We start from the raw sequence: 23762 nt of genomic DNA on the forward strand, positions 1-23762 counted from the left end.
GCTGATAAATTCCAAAGCATCATTAATGGAAAACAAATGGCACTATCTTACTTACCTTCCCTTTATCCATTGACCATTCTCATATAAATTATTTTTCTCTTCAAAGTTACGTTCTTTCCTATCTGTTTATAACAGGATCTAGGAAGAGTGACACATAATGTGCCGCGCCTTGATACTTTTACAGTGAGACTCTGCAAGGACTAGTGAACCATTACGAGGCTATAAATTGTTTGAGACTGAATTCCCTTAGAAGCAGAACTTGAAGAGAATTTGAATGCAAACTGTTTATCTGGGAGGCAGTCCCAGGAAACCCAGAAGTAGAGTGGGAACTGAGAATAGAGGCATGGGAGGAGGCCAGTAGTGGTGCTTTACCGAACAGATTACTCCTGGGGAGAACTGCTGTCAGTCCTTCAGGGGAGTTCTGTGAGACCACAGAGTGTGATTCAGTTACCCCAGTAGTGGGTGAGAAACTGTCGTTGGTTGAAAGCTGCACCCACATACATCAACTCTTGGGTACTTCTGGCCTGTACAGGGTAGATAATTGCAGGTGATAGCATGATTCTATCAGTCGTTACTGCGATGATGAGTGCTGGGCAGCACCGACAGCATCTGGTACAGTGGGGATGGGGATATTAATGACTAGCTTGAAAGTCCAAGTGGAAAACCTTAAGTTCTTGGGTTAATGGTTTTACTTTCAGGCATTTAAGCACTAATAGATCAACAATTTCCATTATTAAATCAAGTCTAAGATCTCAAGTCCCCAATCTTTTTGGAAAACTGGGTGTTTTTGATAGATATTTAACAAGTGAATGATTAAGATTTCAAGTTGATCATTCAACAAGCATTTACCGAACACCTAAAATATGCCATAGGTATACTAGACACCAGTGTTACCATTATTAAAAGCATTATCTTACCATCTGGAATGCAATGTATTAGGACACCCAGATAAGTAAATCCATAATTATAACATAAATTATTACAGCATGTTATAGGAAGACATAGCAGGACCATAATTCATGCTGTGGACAGTGGTATGTGAGTATCAGCAGGGCTTATTGTAGAAGGCACTATGTGAGATGGATATGTAACATGAATGAGGAGTGATTTTTGAGACAAAGAGGAGAGAAATTCATGGTAGCAAGAAAAAGAATAGTTAAGGATTAGGCTAGAAAGGAATTACATATACAATCAGTATACTCACTGGAGTATAATAAGAACATGGAGAAAGAGTTAGAAACCAGATCACGAATGGTCCATGTAGTAGTGCCATGGTATGAATGTTTGTGTTCTCCCCAAATTCATGCATTGAAATCCTAATCCCCAAATGTAATGGTATTAGTTGGTGGGGCCTTTGGGAGGTGATTAGGTCATGAGGGTGGAGCCCTCTTGAATGGGATTAGTGATTTGGTAAAAGAGACCCCACTGAGCTCCCTACCACTTTCTGCCACTTAATACAATGACAAATTTGTGACCCACAAAAGGACCCTCACCCAGCCACGCTGCCCTGATTTTGGACTTCCAGACTCCAGAACAATAATTCCATTGTTCATAAGCCACCCACTCTGTAGTATTTTGTTATAGCAGTGCAAATAGACTAATACAGGTAGAATGCAAGATTTTATCCTAAGCAAGAGGTAAATGCACTGAAGGATTTTAACTGGAAAGTTAAAGTTAGAAGAGAGAGAAAAGTTGATTTTCATAACATAATCAGAAGTTTCTGTAAGAAAAATTTGCCTGTGTTTTCTTTCAGTGGCTGGATTTTTGGGGAAGGGTGATGGCAATTCTGGATATAGAAAGATTAGTTAGTAGTCCATTGATATAAGTCAAACAAGAAAGTAAATATAGAATTTCTGAATTTGTGACTGACATTTCTTTCAGTACTTGAAAAATATTATGACAATGTTCTCGCTCCAAGCTTCAGATTAGAAATATTCTGGGGGCGCCTGGGTGGCTCTGTCAGTTAAGCATCCGACTTCAGCTCAGGTCATGATCTCATGGCTCATTGAGTTCAAGCTCTGCATCAGGCTCTGTGCTGACAGCTCAGACCCTGCAGCCTGCTTCAGATTCTGTGTCCCTCTCTCACTCTGTCCCTCCCCTGCTCACGTTCTCTCTCCTCTCTCTCTTAAGAATAAATAAAACATTGGCACAAAAACAGACACATAGACCAATGGAATAGAATAGAAACCCCAGAACTAGACCCACAAACGTATGGCCAACTAATCTTTGACAAAGCAGGAAAGAATATCCAATGGAAAAAAGACAGTCTCTTTAACAAATGGTGCTGGGAGAACTGGACAGCAACATGCAGAAGATTGAAACTAGACCACTTTCTCACACCATTCACAAAAATAAACTCAAAATGGATAAAGGACCTGAATGTGAGACAGGAAACCATCAAAACCCTAGAGGAGAAAGCAGGAAAAGACCTCTCTTACCTCAGCCGTAGCAATTTCTTACTTGACACATCCCCAAAGGCAAAGGAATTAAAAGCAAAAATGAATCACTGGGATCTTATGAAGATAAAAAGCTTCTGCACAGCAAAGAAAACAACCAACAAAACTAAAAGGCAACCAACGGAATGGGAAAAGATATTTGCAAATGACATATCGGACAAAGGGCTAGTATCCAAAATCTATAAAGGGCTCACCAAACTCCACACCCAAAAAACAAATAACCCAGTGAAGAAATGGGCAGAAAACATGAATAGACACTTCTCTAAATAAGACATCCGGATGGCCAACAGGCACATGAAAAGATGCTCAACGTCGCTCTTCATCAGGGAAATACAAATCAAAACCACACTCAGATAACACCTCATGCCAGAGTGGCCAAAATGAACAAATCAGGAGACTACAGATGCTGGAGAGGATGTGGAGAAATGGGAACCCTCTTGCACTGTTGGTGGGAATGCAAACTAGTGCAGCCACTCTGGAAAACAGTGTGGAGGTTCCTCAAAAAATTAAAAATAGATGTACCCTATGACCCAGCAGTAGCACTGCTAGGAATTTACCCAAGGGATACAGGAGTACTGATGCATAGGGGCACTTGTACCCCAATGTTTATAGCAGCACTCTCAACAATAGCCAAATTATGGAAAGAGCCTAAATGTCCATCAACTGATGAATGGATAAAGAAATTGTGGTTTATATACACAATGGACTACTACAGGGCAATGAGAAAGAATGAAATATGGCCCTTTGTAGCAACATGGATGGAACTGGAGAGTGTGATGCTAGGTGAAATAAGCCATACAGAGAAAGACAGATACCATAGGGTTTCACTCTTATGTGGATCCTGAGAAACTTAACAGAAACCCATGGGGGGAGGGGAAGGAAAAAAAAAAGAGGTTAGAGTGGGAGAGAGCCAAAGCATAAGAGACTCTTAAAAACTGAGAACAAACTGAGGGTTGATGGGGGGTGGGAGGGAGGCGAGGGTGGGTGATGGGCATTGAGGAGGGCATCTTTTGGGATGAGCACTGGGTGTTGTATGGAAACCAATTTGACAATAAACTTCATATATTGAAAAAAAAGAATAAATAAAACATTAAAAAAATATTAAAGAAATGTTCTGTCATTGGAACTGATGTTTCTCTGTAAGTAGTACATTGTTTCTCCTTGTCTGCTTTCAAGATTTTTTTGTCTTTATTTTTTCTAAGTTTAATTATGATGTGTCTTGGCAAGGATATCTTTGTGTTTATCCTATTTGGAGTTTCTCAGATTCTTGAATCTTCAGGTTTATGTCTTTTACAAATTTGGGTACTTTTTAGTCATTATTTCTTTGAATACTCTGTCAGTCCTACTTGCTCTCGTTTCATTCTGGGACTTTGGTAATATGAATGTTAGCTCTTTTTTTTTTAACATTTATTTTTGAGAGAGAGAGACAGAGAGAGACAGAGCATGAGTGGGGAAGGAGCAGAAAGAGAGGGAGGCACAGAATCAAGAGCAGGCTCCAGGCTCTGAGCTGTCAGCACAGAGCCCACATGAGGCTCAAACCCACAAAACATTTTATCATGACCTGAGCCAAAGTAAGACACTTAATCGACTGAGCCACCATGTGCCCCGAGTGTTAGCTCTTTTTTTTTTTTTATTGTTCTACAGGTTCTTGAGATCCTTTTCCTTCTTCACCTCCATCTCCCAGTCTGGTTTACTCTCTGTTTCTCAGATCTGATGAATTCTATTGATCTATCTTCAAGTTAATGATTCTAGACTTTGTCATCTCCACTCTAAAGCCTATCTAATAAGATTTTTATTTTGGTTATTGTATTTTTCAGTTTTATCATTTTCATTTGTTTTTATTGTTATAATTTCCACTTCTTTGCTTACATTTTCTATTTTTTCCCCATTTGTTTCAAGGAATACATAATTGCTTACTGGAAGCATTTACATGATAGCTTATTTGAAATCCTTTTTAGATAATTCCAACACCTTATTTATCTTGGTGTTGGTGCATGTTGTTTGTATTTTTTCATTTGTTTTGTGATTTCCTGGTTCTTGGCCTGATGAGTAATTTTCAATTATATTTGAACATTTTGAGTATTATATGAATCTGAATCTTATTTAATATTGAGATGTGGCATGAAGACTGGGGTGGGAATACGTAGGTACAGCTTTCCACTGGGCCCTATTGACAATACTTCAGCAAAAATGGGCACTGATTCACATGGTTCACTGCAGACAGATGTGATAGAAATTCAGCTCTCCTCTCTCCTCCTGCCCTGCTGATACCTGTGCCCCACCACCCCAAAGTAGGACCATTCATAGCATCATATTTCCTGTAAGTGGGATGGAGGTTCAGCTCCCCAGCAGGTCCCCTGACATTAGGGGAGGTGGAAGGGAAGTGTTAATTGTCTTTCTTCACACCATCTTTCCATTGATGCTGGTTGTGGGCAAAGGCTCAGCTCTCTGCTGACACCAGGGTGGGAAGAGAACCAGCCCTGCTTTGTGCCACCTCATTGTATCTTAGTGCTTTAGGAAGAGAATAGGCATTCTGCACCCTACTGGGTCTTACTGACACCAGGTGACAGGGTGGTGTCACCCTGTCAAAGTAGAGTGTCAAAGTAGAGTGACTATTAGCTTCAACTTGCAACATCCTATTATTGATTTCAAGTAGAGGTGGAGGCTAAGCTCCCAAACTGGACCCTAAGACTGTGTGAGGGCAGTCCAGTGTTAACTAGCCTTGTCAGGCCACCTTCTTAAGTCTTTGCTGATTGATAGGGGTGGAGGCTCAGCTCAGTGCTGGGCCACACTGAAGTACCCTGGTAGGAGAACCAGAGTGCTGCCTGCTTTTGGAGGGCAAAAGTGGGATGGTATTGAAAATCAGGTCCTCGCTTGGTCCCACGAAAACCAGGGGGCATAGGTGGTGAATGCAACTTTTCCATTGGTATTTGGCTTGAGCAGTGCATGTATTACCAAAATGGTTTTCTGGTGTTAGCAACCCTTTTCCTCAGACTTTGGCTCGGTAGATCAGGTTTTCCTTGAGACGTTTTTACGTCTCTTGTTCTGTTGGTGGTTATGGGTCAGAGGTTCCTGCAGTGTCCTCTCCAGGATATATAGGGAGCAATAGGAAACAGGGAAGTTATCGCCATGTCATTCCTCAAGTCCTAAGGTTCCTAGTAAGTCCACCTTATTTCCATCTTTAAGTGTCTTCCTATGCTTTTTTTTTTTTTTATGCTGTGTTCAGGGTTTTAGTTTTAAGTGTGAGGACCTGGGAGAAATGGGCTACCCCATCTTATTGGAAGCAGATGTCAGGTAGTCTATTGATGTTGAAAATGTGGATTTTCACACATTTAAAAGTCAAGTGTTTTGTTGGATTTGAAATTTAAAAATAAGCAAGGAATGAGGCAAGAATGATCCATGTGGTAATAGATCAGAGATGGAAACTTCAATATACATTCATGTTTCACTTAATATTGACACACATGATTATGTACAGAAATGTTTATAGATAGGCGTATATACATGGCTAGTATACACACATCTTTCTCTTTGCTCAGTCAGACCTAGAAGCAATGACACCCTAGCAGGAATGAGCATACCTCCCCCCAGATCTTAGTGTCTAATACCATTCCCCAATAAAAGGATCTAGGGCTCCTTGGAAAAATGGCTGATTCTCAGACTGGGACAGTAAATATAAAAGATGAGCCTAGACCCTCTTTCAAAAAAAAAAAAACAATGAAGTACTAAAAAATACAGACGTATATGGATGGGGACATAGCAAAGTCGCACAAGAGCCAACTGAAAGTGTTCAGATTGGTCACAACCAGAACAATTTCAGCAATAAAGTAGCATTACATTATAACCCAAAGTATAAAATAAAAATCCATGAGTTCTTACTGATAAAAATGAATAATGGAATACATAATTAAATGGGGGAAAACAGATAAATCTCCAATGCAAAATTCCAAATAGTTTATGTAGATACTCCACCTTAAGCATAACTCCTCACTTCTTAGTTGTGGGCTGAGTATAATGATGTTCTTCCAACATGTACAATTTGGAATTGGGGAAAAGAGTAACTTTACCTGAAAAATACTACCTCATACTACGCTACCTTTATATGACTAATATGTACCATGGGCATGATTCCACTTCAGAGGGCAGAGATTATCATAAACATTGATTGTAAGCAATGTCTAAAGTACAGTGAAATTTAGAGTACATAATGTCATTGAACGTGATTCTATCTCTAATATGGCTAATCTCAGATTATTTTTATTGGTGCAAAATACAAAAATCATCAGGGAATGTTATGCTTAACTTTTAAGAACAGTTAAGGTATGTTATTTAGCAAATTCTCCTTCATGCTTTTGAAAACAGGGCAGTTCTTCTACTCTGACAGTGGGCACAAAAATGAGTTTGTCATTTTTTTCCATTGACCCCTTTCTCACCTCTTCCCCTGTGTTATATTTGTTCTACTTTCTCAAGAACTAGTATTTATTCTCGTTGATATAATGATATAAATTATAGAATAAATGCACTCATTTATTCATTCAATTATTTATTAAATGAATCTTTACTGAACACCTACATAAGGCAAAAAAAAAAAAAAGGCAGAAAACTAATCTGGGTTGCACTGAAAAATAATCAACTCAGTTAAAATCTTTGCTAATAACAAGTGTTACTCAATTTACTGGAAATTACATTTCATTATGGGGGCTCACAGACTCAGGGAAAAGCAAAACCTAAATAATAAAAAAAGTAATAAAAGTCCTATCCATATATTGAGTGCCTGCTTTGTATCTGACTCTGTGAAAGAAACTCTAAAATGATTAGGGATGTTTTGAGGATTGTCTGTTATAATTGGAATCTCCATTTTATAGATAAAAATAAAAAGACTCACAGATTAGGTTACTCACCTAAAATGAAATGGCCCAGAAACAGCACAACTGGAATTAGAACTTTAGATTTTATGATGCCACAGCCTATCCTTCTAATCACAATGTGTGTGTGTGTGTGTGTGTGGGAGAGAGAGAGAGAGAGATAGAGAGAGAGAGAGGAAGTGGGAGAGAGAGAGGGAGTAATAGGGAACTTCTGAGAAATGGTGAGTACTGCCAGGTATCCATCAATAATTTAGGAACTCCTAACTATGCAAATAATTGTTAATCATAAGGCTGAACTAAGGATCTAAGGATCTCTCACTTTTGAACTAAGAACTTAAAAGGTTTCCATAAGTTGAGTTGAAATTTTACACTTACATAAGATACTTATTACAGACAGTCAAAGTATAATTCAGTAACTGAAGAGCTCTGAAAATACTGGAAGCATTCATATCAGTGCGGTTTCATAATGTGGATAATAGAGGATTTAAGAAATTGGCAGATGTACCTGGAAGACTCATTTGTTTCCATTTCTGTGAAGATAAGTGAATAAAAATAAGAAAAGTAGAAATGAATGGCTAGCAATTTTAAGTAGTTTTTTAATCTCCATACTAGGAGAGACTAAGCAAAAAAAAAAAAAAAAGGATCTTGAAATGATATTTTTTTGAAGCACTTACAATTGCATCTGGTCTTTTTATATCAAATAACTTGGAATATGAACTATAAAATAAATCTAATCCCTGATGATAGAATTGTTGACTTGATCTGAAAGTATGAAATGTAACATGATGTGGTAATCAGAGAGTCTTAAGAAAAGCGGTAGAAAATTCCTCACTGCTTCTCTTAAAAAGCAAAATTATAAAAAGAACCATGTTAAATATTATTTTGAAACAAAAACAAAATTCTCATACTGTTACAGAATTTTAAAATTTTTATTTTGGTTTAATTTAAAATAAATATTCATATATTTACATAGTTGTCACAAGGTAAACATGATTTTGAAATCAGATTTCTTCATTAAGCATTCTGTTTTGCTGTATTTTCTTGTAATTATAATAATGAATTTTCTACTAAGGAGATATAACTAACTAAAATATTTTCTTATTGTTGACTATTAAAGATGTTTCAAATTTTTTGTTATTAGGTATGACCTGACAATGAACACCTTTATATAATAATTTTCTAAATATCAATTATTTATTAAAGTTTCCAGACTTAGAATTATTATGTAAAACCTATGACCTTTTCATCTTGTGAGATATTGCCAAATTACTTTTCAAAAGATGAAATCAAATTATATTACCAAGATCTTTGTCAACACAAAATATATATAAAATTTTTTATTTTGTTATATTAATAAACTGAAACCTCACATTCCATTTCTTTGAATTTTTACACAACTATTGAGGTTGAATATCACATACATATTTCAAATACGAATCATGTTTTCTCTCTTTTTTTTTAAGTTTATTTATTTTGAGAGCAAGAGAGCATGAGTGGGGAAAGGGCAGAGAGAGAGGGAGACAGAGAGAATCCCAAGCAGGCCCAGCACTGTCAGTGAAGGGCCGAATCTGGGGCTCGAACTCATGAACCTCGAGACCATGACCTGAGCTGAAGTCACATGTTTAACCAACTGAGCCACCAGGTACCCCATAATTGTATTTTCTCTTCATTTCCATCTTTAACTTTTCTACCTCTTCATAACTTATAGCCAGGTAGTTGGAGAGAAAAATTACATGGCAAAGGAAATTAGTATTTCAATAAATTAAAGATTACCAATTTCAAATGGGGTTTTCAAGACTGGAAATATGGCTCTGACTTACTAGTAAGTTCTTTCTAATTGTCCTTAAAGGACTGATTTTTTTTTTTACAAATCTTCCCCAGTCTCCTGAAATTTCCCTCTATCCTCTCTATCTCCCTTGTTCTTAGGAGAGGAGTTGTCTCATATCTCATTAAGAATATAGAAGTCACTGGGGCACCTGGGTGGCTCAGTCGGTTAAGCATCAGACTTCGGCTCAGATCATGATCTCCTGGTTCGTAAGTTGGAGCTCCACATCAGGCTCTGTGCTGACAGCTCAGAGCCTGGAGCCTGCTTCGGATTCTGTGTCTCTCTCTCTTTGACCCTTCTCTGCTCGCACTGTGTCTCTCTCTCTCAAAAATAAATAAACATTTAAAAACATAGTAAAAAAAAAAAGAAAATAGAAGTCAGTAAATAACTCACTGTGGAATCCATTAATTCATTAGCATTTGTACAGATCTTTGTATTCCTTTTTGTTGTAAGAGTTAAAGTAAAAAGCCATTTTCACTATACCTAGTGGGTATTACATTTTCTCTCATCTTCTCAAGTACTTCGCAGCACTGCATTTTCCACAACTTGAAAACTCCTTACGAATTATTCCCATCAAAATTCAACTTCTAGACTAAGTAACTCCTACTTAAAATGTTAAAAAAATATACTCAACATCTTCTCTTGATCCCTATCTATCTTCTGTATCTAATTCATGGCTGAGCTTTTTAAAAGTGTCTTCATATACTGTTTCCATTTCTTCACATCCCATTTATTCTATAATTTAGTTCCATCTGGCTTCTCTCACCCCAACCTCTTTGCCCACTGCCTTGAAATTTTACTTATAAATGTCACCAGCTATCTCCATGTCAACACAACCAATGGACAGTTTTGGTCCTCATATTTCTAGGCTCTTTGTTCTTTAAAAAAGAAAACAAAAGCAAAAAACTTTGTTTTTATGCTTCTATGCTTTTATACCCTAGTAATCTTCTATCTCAGTATATTTTAGTGGCTCCCCTTCTTTAATCTCATATCTAAATATTCTATTAGTTTTAGTTATCTTCAGTGCAATATACAACTTATGAAGGATTATTCTCAACATTTAGTTTTCATAACAATGCTAATAGCAGTAATCAATACTTCTATAATGCTTCCATGAGCCAGATACTATTTTAAGACAGTTATATATATATATATATATATATATATATATGTATGTGTATATATATGTATATATATATGTATATATGTATATATATGTATATATGTATATGTATATATACATATACTGTTACATACAAATTTATATAGTAAATTATATACAAATATATATAATTTATACATATTTATATACTGTTATATATATATACACCATTATATATATTTATATACATTATACACATTACATATGAGTTTACCCTCCTCATAAACCTATGAGATAAGTCTTATTATTATTCCATATTACAAATAAAGAAACAGGCACTGAGTGGTTAAGTGTGATTACCCAGTGTCACATGAGCAGTAATTGGTGATGTCCTGAATTGAGTTAATGATGGGTAAGTTAAAGAGTTTAGAGAAGGCAAGTTAAATGATGTCTCATGGATTGGCCTTAAAATGAGCAAAATTTAATTAATGACATATAAAGTACCAGAAAGCAATGAATGGAACATTTTTTACTGAATGCAAACTACTAAGTCATAAATCAGTAACTAAGTGTGATTGATTCTTATTGAATGAAATTATTTCTCTGTTCTTTTGAAAAAGAAATATTCTTATTCTATTGTTTCACATTTTTTTTCATTCATTCACATATTTGCTCATTTATTAAACACACATTTCCTAAGCACTTTCCATGCCCCAGTCTCTGTTGAAAGCCTCAGAGGATTCAATGGTGAAGAAAGCACCAAGTCCTTGCTCTTAATCAAATGCCCCAGAGGTGGGGGAAGAAGAGTAAACATATTGATAAATTTCATATAAGTGACAGAAATATAACTGGATAATGGGATAGAGAGGCACTGAAGAGGCAGGTATCTGGCCAAAACAATAGTGGCCCTTTGAATTGAAATGTTAATGATTAGAGGGATAATGGTCTAGGTACAAGTACCAGCAAATGCAAACCTGTGAGGAAAATGTGCGTGGAACCAGGTGAAGGTTGGGGAACGATACCAAAAGTGGCCAGAGCATACAGTACTCCTAAGCCTCACTCAATGGTTTATATTTTTCTCTTCACAGTAGATAGTTGTTAGATGTAAGAAGCAGGCAGTGATATCATCTGATTTGTGTTTTTTAAAAGATTACTTTGACTGTTGAGTCTACTACAAAAACAGAATAGCTGTACCTCTATGAGGTGTGGATAATAAATTTTAAAAATCCCCCGTGAGCTCATAAATGGTTCATTAATTATCACCATTAGTCTCAACTATATTGCATTAATATAAGCTTGGTGACTCTGGGCCTGGGGCATGATAAATTAGGGAACCCAACTATTTTCAAATAATGTAATTTGAAAAATTCTCAAGCTTGTTGAGGTTCAGGAATATCATTTTATTGATCGGGGCTGGATGAGAGGTCTAGAGTAAGAAAAGAGCACATGCCAGTTCTCTTCCTCTGTCTATTCTTCCTTTCTGTGGGAGAAGTGGTGGGAGGGATGTGGATGCAACACTTAAATTTCAGAACTAGTTCGATTTCATTAAGTATTTGCTAAAAAACTACTATATGTTAGGCACTAGCTGAGACTGGGAATACAGAGTGAATAGTAATAAGAGCAGCTATTACTAATAAGAGCAAGGCACTGTGCTAATGCATAACATGTACCATCTCATGTTATATTAATTTACACATTAACTCTATGCAGTAGGTGCATTTATTATCCCATTTGCCACATAAGAAATCTGATACTTTTAAGGGCTTCAAGTTTACATAGCTAGTCAGGGGTGTAGGCAGTCAGTAGATCACTTTCTTTTTTTTTTTTTTTTTAATTTTATTCTTACATTTATTCATTTTTGAGAGACAGAGAGAGGCAGACTGCAAGGGAGGGGGGGTGCAGAGAGAGAGGGAGATACAGAATCTGAAGCAGGCTCAAGGCTCCAAGCTGTCAGCACAGACATGGGGCTCAAACTCACAAACCATGAGATCATGACCTGAGGTGAAGTCGGACGCTTAACCAACTGAGCCACCCAGGTGCCCCAGATCACCAACTTTCTTAACCATTATGCTGTATTGTCTTCAAGGACCCTACTGAGAAGTACAAAATTATACATATAATTCAAAATTATACATAAGACCACCTGGTACAAAGTAACTGCTTGAAAAGGCTTGCGTTTACGAAAGATGCACTTGGAGAGAAGACTGTGAGAAAGGATCACAAAAATGCACTCTCTGTACTAAGGGGCAACAAAAGTGAGAAAGAACTAGCCCAGGGCACCAGGGTAGGCTAACAGTATGATGTTTAGGACCAAGAGGCAGTGTTTCTCTCTTCTTTTTCCCTCACAATTATTAAATTATATCTACTTCACAGTAAGAAAGAAGACACAGCATAGTGGGCAGTTTGTGGACATAGCTTGGATCCTGACAGATGTAGATGGTACAACACTGGCACCAAGTACAGTTTAAAACACTCATTTTTTTTTTTAGCCTTGAAGCAAAATAGCTTTCTGATATGTATAATTTAGGAAAGTCTTGAGAGAAAATATTGAAAGCATACTATCTCAGAGGAAAGTGATTTTGCAAAAGCTCTACCAGCAGAAGCAACTCTAAACCCACCAATCATTTAGTGAGCTTTGTACTGTTATATCATCCCATGTGTTGTTTCTTTATGCATTTTTTCTAGAAGAATGCTCATAAGAGTTCATCAATTCTCAGAGATAAAGATCCACACTGATGGGAGAAAAGAGCTTTGCTCTGGAATTAGATCAGTTTAGGTTTTGCTGCTTACTAGAATTAGGTAAGATTCTTAATCTTTCTGAGTCTGTTTCCTATATGCAAACAGGGATAACACTACTATAGAAGGGTGTGGTTAAATTAAATGATGTACATAACCTTCAATACTATGAGAATATGCCTAGTAAATGTTAAGTGATGAGCCAGTATTCTGCTTCCTTGAAATGAATGAAATCTGTTTTCATGCTCTTCACATGATTTCTTAGTTAATGGTCTAAATATCAAGGCAACGTGTAGTTAAAAATTATTTTTGTTCTGTCACTGCCCATCTCCACTTCCAGTACATTCTCCTTGATAAATCATAACTCCATGTCAGTAATATTTATCACTTAAGCTATTACTGTTCATATGTATTAAGATATTTCAATGTGAGATAAGTTATTACTCAAAGGGATGGCTAAGCCAGCTTTTTCATGATTCCAATGGATAAAAATATATCTTATTCAGAACTTTCAAAGAAGAGAGCCAGTGATTCAAGATGTGGGTAGGAAAACTATTTTCTTTTCTTTCTCTTTCTTTCTCTCTCTCTCTCTCTCCCCCTCCCTTCCTTCCTTCCTTCCTTCCTTCCTTCCTTCCTTCCTTCCTTTCTTTCTTTCTTTCTTTCTTTCTCTCTCTCTCTCTCTTTCTTTCTTTCTTTCTTTCTTTCTTTCTTTCTTTCTTTCTTTCTTTCTTTCTTTCTTTCTTTCTTTCCAAAGAATGTTATTTTCTTTTGCTTTGGTGGGGAAAAAAGACAGATTATAGTTAATTTACAATATAGTTATATTTATAATATATACACTAATTGTCAGTTTATATAGTTCATAGTCTAATTTACATTTGATTAGCAAAAAGAAGTGTCATAAATTTACAATGATAAATCAGTTTTCTTTAAGCAGTAATGCAGATTTGGAGATATTTTCTGAAAGTGCCAAAAGGAAGCACTGTTTTTCTTTCAAGTCCATAGACTCTGCTAGTTGTAAAGGCTAGTAAGTCTCAAATGCAAATAGAATCAGCATTCCACATGTGGCAACCAGGAAATGATTTGTGTACCAGCTATTTTAACAAAAAAGGCTTGCAAACACAATAAATGAGTAGTGAAAGTCAAAATAATGCCAAATATGTGTGAAAGCAGAGAATTATAAATTTTGGGGGCAGATTAATTATAATATTCCTTCAGAAAGATTCATGTAATGTTATTTAAATGGAGAACACAGTCAGATGATCTAGATTATCAAGCTGATACTATAATACTACCAAAATTCTTTGTGTGATAATATATGTTGTAGGGATAAATAGAATTTTATGGGAAGAACTAATTAAATGAATAATAAATTTCATTTATACTTTGGCATAAATATATCAAGTTGGGTTTTCTTGACTAGATGAATAGTAACTATGGATAAAAGGAAACTGTGTTTGTTGTTGCTGTTGTTTGTTTTTCCAGAGTGTAAAACACTTTAAAAAGGAGGGTGGGGAGGTGGGGTTGTATTTATGGATTTGGGAAAATGGCTCCATGGACTCTACCTCTGTGATATAAACATTTATTCTAGAGCTGAAAGAGAGTTTGGATTAGTTATTTCAACACATCTAAAAAACAGTCATGTTTAAACACTAGGAGATGAAGAGATACCAGTTTATATATTTTTTCAAACTGTAAGAAGAAACCTCCTTTCAGTTTTCATCGGAACCCCACAGGGTTCACAGTTCTTCTGTATTTATTTATTTATTTTTGAGAGAGAGAGAGAGAGAGAGAGAGAGAGAGAGAGAGAGAGAGAGAGAACATGCAAGTGGGGTAGGACCAGAGTGAGAGAGAGAGAGAGAGAGAGAGATAGAGAGAGATAGAGAATCCCAAGCAGGCGCCTCACTGTCAGTACAGAAAAGCGGGGTTCGAAATCATGAACCATGAGATCATGACCTGAGCTGAAGTCAGATGCTTAACCAACTGAGCCACCCAGGCACCCCTTAGGGTTCACAGTTCTTAAGCAAAGCAGTACAATGCTTACATGAGTGCTTTCTCCTGCTGTGAATAGCTTTCCAGTCTTCCCACCAGTTCTCATCCCTTCTCTTAGTGTCTTGGTCAGAATTCAAAATTCAACCCAGGAAATTTGTTCCCAGTTTCACTGCTGGTACCTGATCATGTTATTTCAATCACCTTAGCACATTTATACCATCTACTTCCTAGAAGAGGTAGTATACATGTGAGATTTAAATAAAAGAATGCCCATAAAGTGTGTAATGCTCAGCTTCTATCACAATATGAATATTTAGTAGTTCCTAGCTAGCATTATTATTACACCATTTACATGAAAACAAGAGGGGCCTGGGTGGCTCAGTCCATTAAGCACCAGACTTTGGCTCAGGTCAAGATCTCACGGTTGGTGGGTTGGAGCCCTGCAATGGGCTCTGTGCTGACAGCTCAGAGCCTGGAGCCTGCTTCAGATGCTGTGTCTCCCTCTCTCTCTACCCCTCCCCCACTCATTCTCTGTCTCTCAAAAATGAATAAACAAACAAACAAAAAAAAGACAACTAATTTGTACTAGTTGCTTTTTGATTTTAGATTTCTTTCACACATCTGTGTTCTTCCTCTCCAAATGGGATAAAGGAAATAAATAGACATTTATTGATTATCTACAATGAGAGGCAGTGCAGGGTATAGAATTAGTGATTTTCAAGTTGAAACGGACCTGGATTTCAATTCCATCCCTGTGATTTACTTGGACTTCACTATGTCTCACTTTCCTTACTGTTAAATGGAGATTGCAAGGGACATTGCAAGGATTAAAAATAATTATAGGGGTGCCTAGCTATCTCAGTCAGTAAAGCACGTGACTCTTGATCTTGAGGTTGTGAGTCCACGCTCCATGCTGGGTGTAGAGATTACTTAAAAATAAAATCACATAAAAATAATAATAATCATTATAATAGTATTTGGATTCAGAGGAGTATTCAATACCTTATTTAATGTAAACTATTATATAGTAGTTGATTGAGTTTTGAGAATCTGATAACGGCTATGTATTCCTTCCCTAAAAGTAAACAAATAACCCTTCACAGCATTTTACATGTAATTCCAGGAATTTGTTAATATAAAAACCAATCAAAACCCTTAGTTGGCACAAACAACTCAGTAAAATTGTTACAGGGGAAAGAATTACAGTTCTTCTTGAAATACAGACTACCATCCTGGAGAAAGACAAACAATATTTTAATGTGCTCAAAATTTGGATCAAAAATGTGAGCTTACAGAATGGTATCTCCACCAGGTCGTGAGTTGACCAGGATTGAAATTCCTGACATGACTGTCCCCATCACAGGCTTGAAAACCTGGCACGTGATCAAGTGCAACCTGGAGCTGAAGAGCTTCAGTCACTTGTCTGTAAAACGTGTATGTTAATACCATTATAACAATGGCATTAAGATTAAGTAGTAGAGCACAAGAAAACTCTCCTAGCACCGGGCAGCCCAGAAATAAATCTTTCAGCTCTTTCATTTCTCTTTTTCCTTCTTGCTTTACTCATTTCCTTCCTTGCCCTGAGTTCTCATTTTGTTTCATGTTCTAAAATGGCGAAGTCATTGTAATGCTTTTACTCCAATAATGTCATATAACTTCTAGCTTAATAAACAAAGAAAGCCTAAGAAATAATTGAGGTAAATTACTTCAGTTTATTACCCTCATTTGTCCAGAAATGTCTCTTTGATTCTCCTTTACTATTCGTTGTTCATCATCCATGGGCACAAATTGGATGTGTATCAAATACATTAAATCTCTGGAAAATTCTGTCTGGTGCCATTTGGGGTTTCATTTATATACTATATAGCTTTTCGAAATCTAAACTATCGTTTATAATCCTCTTCTGTTTTAATACTCTAAAACATGGCTTCTAATTAATGTTTATAGTGGCATTACATTCATTTCTCTTTGCTTTTTCTCTGATCATTACAGGTACTACCTGACAAGTTAATGACATGGGGTTTCTGACTGTGAGGAAGGTCAAGGAGGAAAATACGATGAGTAAGGAAGATAATGAATAGAATTAGTGGAACTTTAGCAGTAATAAAAACAGTGAAATTACAGTTAATTTAATTAATTAGAAGTCAGGAAAATTTTGTCATGTGTTGTCATTAATTGGTCAACTAGAGTAGTCTCACAAACAATAAAGAGCAAAGAATGGAAAATCTATTGTTTCTGTCATCTTCTTGTTATCAGAGCACTTTTCTCCTAGTTAATGAAACAATAACAATGTTTCATTGTTATGTATCATTTGAATTTAATGTCATCAGTGTAAGATATGGAGATATATGAAGCCTCTTATACTTTATTCACAAATTTAGTATTACAGCATCATATATTCCACAGTAAAAATCATTTAGGAGAAATGTAGAATTCATGCAAAGTACAATAATTTTTAAACTTAAAAAAATTTTTAAAAGATTGCTGACTATGTCTTGGCACACTTTCCTTTGTAGAATATGTTAGAACCCGCCTTTTTTTTTTCATTAAGAGCTACTGTACTATAGAAAAAGCCTCTATTCATATTCATAATCATCAGCCAAATCAAGGATCTGGCTTGCTTAGAATTAGTAACTCCTTTTTGCATTTCTTAACAAAGAAAGGAGCATCTGATAAGAAAAATAAAATCCTACTTTTGTTAAAAAAATAGTAAATGATGGAATATTAGAAAATTATTTTTCATGAATAAATATCAATAACTACTAAATACTGGTCCATGTAAATTAAATAGAGGCTTTGGCTATCAGATTCTAAATATGAAATGCATTCATATTCAGGAATCATTTCAAAGCAAGTATGGTGTTATTGTTGGGGTTTTTTTGGTAACTGAATAACCATAATGAGGAATAAGATCAATCTGTTTTAATTTACATAACTGCTAAATATAAAATAAAATTTAGAGTTTTTTTAATTTTTTCATTTTAATTTTGTAATGAGACAAAGAAATTAACTGTGCTTTCTATCATATTTTAGTTTTTGTTCAACTACTGCTGCCAAAATTCTTGACAGATAGTGTTACCTGTCTGTGTCCTTTCAGAACAACTTCCTTGCATACCAGTGCCATTAAAAAAAAAAAAAAATCAATAGCCTTAGGAGACCTTTCAAGTATTGATTCATCCCTCAAATATGATCCAATTTAGCAATAAAATGATGTAGAGGTTTATATCTTTTTCTCAGTGCATTAAATTTGGAAGGTTTAAATGTCTTTTCCCAGATGACAGAAATGGCTTTTATACAAACACACATGGATACACACACACACATATCATTTGACATACTTTCCATCTGTAATTCCACACTGAATTTTCCTTGCCATTCACCAACACCAAGGCCAGTTTATCAAACTCCTTTTCCCTGCCAGCTGGTTTGCATTCAGGAAACAGGGAGACATTTTTGTGTCCGCTTTAGTTAACCTACATCTTATTTATGAACTAAGAAGAAATTATTTTTATTTACTGGTATCTTGACCCTTTCATATAATTACTTTTAACTATATGGCTTGCAGGACTAGTCTTATGATTGAAGATACAGGAAAGATCTGATGCTAAAAACGTCTTCCCATCTACTAACAGATGCTTGACGGTCACTTCATACCCGTTTGTCTCTAAACCTATCCCTTTAGCTTAAATCTTTCTTTCCTGTTGAACTTCAAATACCTGTCGTACCTTAAGATCTTAGTCATTTTTTTCTTAGCCTGAATGATCCAAAAGCAAATTTTGAAGATGTGTGGGAAGGGAGAGAACTTGAGGGCGCAGGCTTCTGCAGAGAGTATTCGGTAACAGAGGGCATAGAAATGATAAATAGACTCACAGGGGAAAGAAACTCAGACAGTGGAGCTTGATGAAACCGAAGTCAATATTGTAGTTTTGCCTCAGGTCTATTCTAATTAGTTAGACAAGGAAGTTCTAAAGGTGACTGCTACTTTTGTGTAAGAGTTCACCTGAAAAGCATAACGTATAAATACTTTGTGCCCCTGCATATTACAGAATGTGTGATTCAAATTGCAAGAAACAGGCAGATTCCCACAAGGCCTTGGGCATACACCATTTTGTAGCCTGCTCACTTTGAGCATCCGAAACTGGCTTGTAGAAATATGGTTCTTATTTTAAATTTCTCATTTCCCCAATTGAAATAATTTTTATGTAAAAATTAGGCTTTTTTAAAAAGACCACAAAAAGACTAAAATTATTCCTTGACAAGAATCTAATGTTTACCACTATAATATATTGTGTACAATTTATTGACTATTTCTCCTAAGTATATATTTAGGTATTCCATAATCTAAAATTTTTTAGGTGTAACTACAATATGATTCTGGTGTCAACCATAAAATCCTCTCATAAAACTGGTGAAATCCTTGGCTACAAAAATATGTTTCTATTTTATATCACTGTTTCTATATTAGTGGTATCCATATTCCCTAGCAGGTTACTTTTCAATCTGGTAAACTTCTCCTATGTCACTTCCTTGAATCATAGATAAAATACAAATTGCAGACAATTCTCCCATTTATGTTTATAATTTTTAAAATTTCAACTAACAGTGCAAAGTTTTCATCGATGATTTCTGTAGCTTTCTCTCTTCCCAAACTTCTTATGTCAATATTAAATTCCTGGATTTAAATATGTGACTCTTTTCTAATGTGTTCTCTATTAAAAGTTTTCTTTTTCTTAGAATTATTAGTAGAAGTGGTATTTTCATGGGAAGAAAAGAGCATCTTCGCTACTATTTCTCTGTCAGTGCTTTGGGACTACATACTCAGTTGCATGATAAGAAAAACAAAACAAAAAAAACCTGGCCTGGCATCAAATGGTGGGATTAAAAACCACTGTTTCACTTCCTCGCAATTAAAATATTTACATCAATTTCTCTTTGTTTTATAAATGGCATGTAGAACCCAGCGTGGGTGTGGCTCATGAATCTGCTTCTCTGACTCATGATCTTAGACTTGTTGCTTCCAACTTCTTTATAAATACACCTTTTACCAATAACTGGAGGCCAGGTTTGTTTAATCTGGTTGGTTCTCAACAGTTTAATAGTATGAGGCATCTCTTGAAGCTACTTCTTTGCTATATCTGTAAAGTAGCTCTCCCATACCCTCCCCCAACTCTTGTATTCTGCTGCCTGTTTAAACTTAAAATCTGCAAATAGTCCATTGGGTTTGTTTTGTTGGTGGACTGGCTGTTTTCCAAGATTTTGTTGTTGATCTTGTCTGACTGTTTAAGGATGACCTTTTGGTGATGTTATAAAACTTCTTAAGAAAAGTAAACAGATGTGCTCATCTAGCCTTCTTCAAAAGACTGCAAAAAAGCCAGTTTTAAAACAGAATGGCTTGGTATAGAGAGCTGCGGCATATTACATCTGCACCTGCATGTTTTCAGCGTTCAGAACTAAAAAATTAGCTCTGCAGTATATAATCAGACAGAAAGTAAAAGCAAAAAAGAAACCAGTAAGGAAATTTTTCTGCCAGATACTTCAACAGTATTGATAGATAGGCCTGTTACTTTTAACATTCACATAAAGATGGTAGCCAAATAACCAATTCCATAAAACAACCAATTCTTCCATGAGAAGAGTTAATGGACATGGACATCAGGAGTATTAGACCTGGTGAGAATTCTGAAGGTCTTCTTTTTTAGAGGAGGGATAAGAGGTCTAGAATGGTTAAGTGACTTGCTGAAACCAGAAGCAAGACCAGGATCAGAGTTGGGATTTTCTGCCTTTTGATCCAGAACTGAGCTTATTCTTTGACTGAATCAGCTGTTTATGCATTTACATCAAGAGAGCCCACATGTACCAGATTTGTTTCCATTGTTACTAATAGAAGCAAGTCCATACTTTTACAGGTATTACAGCATAAAATTAGCCCATTAGTCAAACTTGTCAAAAATTAGTCAATCTAATATTCCCAAAGAGACAGTGCTTTGTAGATTCTTTTTTTAAAAACTGGAAATAAGAATTAGATAACATATGTTTGCATATATGTGTGTATGTTCAAATTTAAAAGAATATAATTTTTGAATTTTTAATTGTCTAGTTATAGATGATAGCCAAAAATAGAATATTCTAGCTAATCAAATATACTTGTAGTATTTACTTATTTTTGTAAGGACCTTTATATACCTGTATGGTTTTAAGGATAATTAATGGAACAGCATGGAAATATTATGTATTTTCAAGCTAACACTACTAAATATTTTTAGGTATCCTAAATTATGTGAAGACTGAAATACTATTGCTTTACCCACTGTACAGAAAGCAGTTCATGTTTCACCTTGAAATAATACTGCATCAATCTCAGGAAACAATTTGTAGATTGAAAAGTTCATTCTCTGCATGACACATTAAATTTTCACAAGGATTTAGTTAAAAGAATTTGCCTTTTAAGGTTTTGATCACTTTTCACCATTGTTTCTATGCATTTTCCTGTTAAGGTTCCCTGATCCTGTTGCTAAGCAACCCTGCATTCTTATTGGGGAATGATGATGAACTAAAATTTATTTTAAATATGCCTGAATGTATATAGTCTCTTTAAGAATATCTTGATACTTTTGTCTAAGAGGTTGTGTAAGAGGATTATTCATTGCAATTCAGAGATCTATAGGAATATAAATGATAGAATAGAGTTTTCCAGGAGAGTTGGAAGAATGCCAATGGTACACTGGAAAAGCACTAGATCTTACTTCCTCCCTGTATGCTTTTTTTCTGGAAAGGGTAAAATCCATAAGATGAGAAGTTAAAGGATTCACCAAAGGATTTCAAATCAACATAAGGAAGATGTTCCTTTTATTGACTAGATTAAATTATTGTTTTTCTTCAAATTCTAAAGAAAAACTATAAAGCCACATTATTTTGAAAACTAAGTTCCATATAAGCCTGACATGGGTATTTGAATTTTATCAGGCTTTCAGATCAAACTGAATGTTAATTAAATTCTTTCCACCTGTTTGCTCTTTTCCCAGACATCCCTCCTCAGTTCAGAAATATCCTCCTTTCAACTATTTAGCCAGATGGGACTGGCACCAGCAGCCTTGGTATTTCCTGTCCTGATATGTAGGGAAATATAAACAGACTACCAGCATATAGCCAGCATACAGTGAGAGTTCATGTATACCACTCCCAATGTGAATCTGATAAAATAAAAAAGGTTGTTCCTTTAAACAATCTTTTTCAGTGATAACAGAATCAAAGGAACAAAGATATTTTGTTACTAAAGAATCATAGAGTGTCCTAAGTACAAGAGGAGAGCCCCACTAATGCCAACCCAATAATGTATAGATGACAGTGCAGCCAAGGGATAGTCTCTGTGGTGATACCACCTTCAAAAGTTTTGAAAGTTACACCAAACATCACCTATTTTCCTTATAACCTTCCATGTCTCTAACATTTAAAGATACATCTAATACTATACTGATTCTATTTCTATTTTGAGGGTGATCTTTTGTTAGAGGTATGATCTAATATACAGAGCTTAAAGTGTTGATTATTTGCCCCTTCTTCTAAAACTTTATTACAACTTAAGTTTATAATTATATGACCACTCTAGATGTTAGTTTCCTTGCTTATAAAGTGTGGTTTGCAATGCTTTCCCTACAGAGAAAAGATTAAATCTGATAAGAGCATGGTATCTACCATATAGTCAACATTCAATGTGAGCTCCCTTTCCTGTTAGCTTCACTGGGTATGGGCTACTTCTAGTTTTCTAGGACTTACTAAAACAGTTCATACCTTCTAGGAATACATGGTTTCTATTCCCTTACAATCTTCAGTTTTATCAAACTAAAGTCTCTTAATTCTTTTATAATTCTTGCATTCTTATTTCCCAGCCTGGCTACCTTTTTCTGATTTTTTTAGAATTTAGATTAATTTATCAGGCATCTACTTAAGTACTGTAAGATGAGGGGCATTACAATAGGTCCTGAGTTTACAAATGTAAACAAGATCCCTGTCCTCATGAAGTTTACCGTCTAGTGTCAACAGTAGTAAAAAGACAAAAAAATTGCAATTATACCTGATAAGTTCTGTGATACTGGCAAAACTGTGGCCCTGTAAGAACACATAAGTGAGACATCTAAATCAAATAAGGGAGAATGGGAGATTAGGGGAGCTTCCTGTTCTTATAGGCGTTTCTCCAGAGTTGCCAAACAGATCTGTATTTGCATTCCAAATTTGGATTGACCAACCAGTCAGCCTTAACATTCCTCTTAGCTTGACTAAACTTCAGACAGGTTTCTTCCTGACTGCAGGCCCCTAACCTCTTCTTATTTAAAGCATTTGCTTTAGAAAACTTGCTACTGTGAATTTGATCTCTGACCCTTTGATATGTAAATCTTCTTCCAACCTCTTGACAGTTTCAAACCCAGGAGTATCTTTCTCAATTACCTGGGAGCCATTTGCTTGAAACATAATCAAGAAAGAGAGCAGCCCCATTCTCTGTGGGACAGTAAGAGTCTACTTCAATAAGTGCCAATTAGAAAACGCAGAAGGCCTAATTGCCACTGACCAATCTACCGCCTTCGTGTCCTCCAGTACTCTTCTACTAGCTCACCCCAGCACTGAAAAACTCTCCCACCTTTCGTTTCAGCAGAGTTGAGCCCAGTCTCTCTCCCTTATTGCAGGAGTCTTCAATACACTTTCCCTTGCCTGTTTAATTCTGTCCTTTGATAGGATGCAGTCTAGGTTTTGTACAAGGAAGAAGAGCTGATTTTTGCCTGGTATTCTACTCACTG

General features: G+C 35.8%; 1 protein-coding gene across 2 annotated transcripts in view; it reads right to left on the reverse strand.

Moving 5' to 3' along the window:
- PKIA (cAMP-dependent protein kinase inhibitor alpha) overlaps positions 1 to 23762 on the reverse strand; it is a 94839-nt gene that overhangs the window by 37329 nt on the left and 33748 nt on the right. The gene's annotated exons all lie outside the window — the stretch shown is intronic.

The sequence above is a fragment of the Acinonyx jubatus genome, chromosome F2, assembly GCF_027475565.1.
Source record: "Acinonyx jubatus isolate Ajub_Pintada_27869175 chromosome F2, VMU_Ajub_asm_v1.0, whole genome shotgun sequence".
Taxonomy (NCBI): Eukaryota; Metazoa; Chordata; class Mammalia; order Carnivora; family Felidae; genus Acinonyx; species Acinonyx jubatus.